Below are 1,336 nucleotides of genomic sequence, written 5' to 3'. Positions count from 1 at the left end.
TTTATTCATGCACCCTTGGTTCATTCTGTAAGGTTTCTTCGGCATAGCTTAACCTGTGAACAATGGACCAGATATGTACTAATTATTTCCTGTAAAAGAACAGTTTTAAGCAAATGAACAGTTCCCTTGAATAATTACTGCAGCAGAAATTTTGGCATAGCTGTACGGGAGAATCGAGATGTCAGTGACAGACTTATGATGTCAGTCGAGACTTGCCAGGCTTTTTGTTTTCATGCCACGTTGAGTACACCGCTTCCCATCCGATCAGCGAAGTTAAGCAACGTTGGGTCTGGTTAGTACTTGGATGGGTGACCGCCTGGGAACACCAGATGCTGTTGGCATCCCTACGTGTCAAGTGGGGTTGGTGGAGGATTAGTGCCCCTCCCTGTAAAACAATTAACTCTAAGCCTTTGGCCACCCCATTTGGGATACATGGCGTCTGGCAATGGATGGATGGATGGGTTATGCTTTTCATGATGCTCTGTAGCATAGTTAATCTTGTTCAATTTATTGACCTGTACTGTAATTTAACATCTGTTTCTTATTTTCCCAATTCTGGCCATAAATATACACCTATATAAGTCACAAGTAGGTTTGCCCATCATAAATAAAGAAACATGCATTTGAGAACATGCATGTTGCCATAAATTTATGTGCGTCTTCCGTCCTCAGTATGACTGACTACGACTATCAACAAGAGTTTGATGAATTGGAGGAGATTGTGGATTGGGATCGTCTTGAAGAGACGAAGGCGCAGGTTCACTAGACGAAAGGACCCTTTTCATTACTACTCCGATGAAGAGTTTGTGCAGCAATAGACTCTCTAAAGAATGTGTAACTGACCTGTTACACGTCTCAGTTGCCAACTTCAGTCAACAGAAGAGGTAAAAAAAACATTAATAGAGCATACCATTTGAGTAAAAAAATAAAAAATAAAATGTTACTGTTGAGCATTCAATTACTATATTATCTCATGAAGGTTGCTTTCAAGGTGATGGCATCGTCACATGACTATACCATGGAAGCAAAAGAGATTAGTGGTTCTGGCTTTTGGTTCACGGGATACTGCATTCACTGTCATAACTGCAGTGTACTGGGTACATATCAATAAATGTTCAAAATTTTTGTCATCTGCCAGTGACTCATGTGCTCTGCCGGGCGATTGATTCACAATAATCAACTATGTGATTGCATCAGTAAAAGGTAAAAGCAGTTATTATGGTTGTAGGTATTCATGCATAGAGTTATTTGTCATTGCAGTTTTCATGCATGCAGTTGTTCATTCAACGTGTTCAACAATCCCCCTACAACAGTACTTATTGCAATTCATTTCCTT

General features: G+C 40.0%; 1 pseudogene; it reads left to right on the top strand.

The window, feature by feature from the left end:
- Nucleotides 1-222: 222 nt before the first annotated feature.
- Nucleotides 223-341, top strand: LOC145400599 (5S ribosomal RNA; annotated as a pseudogene).
- Nucleotides 342-1,336: the final 995 nt, after the last annotated feature.

This window comes from Coenobita brevimanus, chromosome 52, assembly GCF_032717465.1.
Source record: "Coenobita brevimanus isolate Jiangsu-jjx chromosome 52, ASM3271746v2, whole genome shotgun sequence".
NCBI classification, from domain to species: Eukaryota; Metazoa; Arthropoda; class Malacostraca; order Decapoda; family Coenobitidae; genus Coenobita; species Coenobita brevimanus.
The sequence above is the reverse complement of the archived record's forward strand: the minus strand, read 5'-3'. Positions and strand labels throughout refer to the sequence as shown.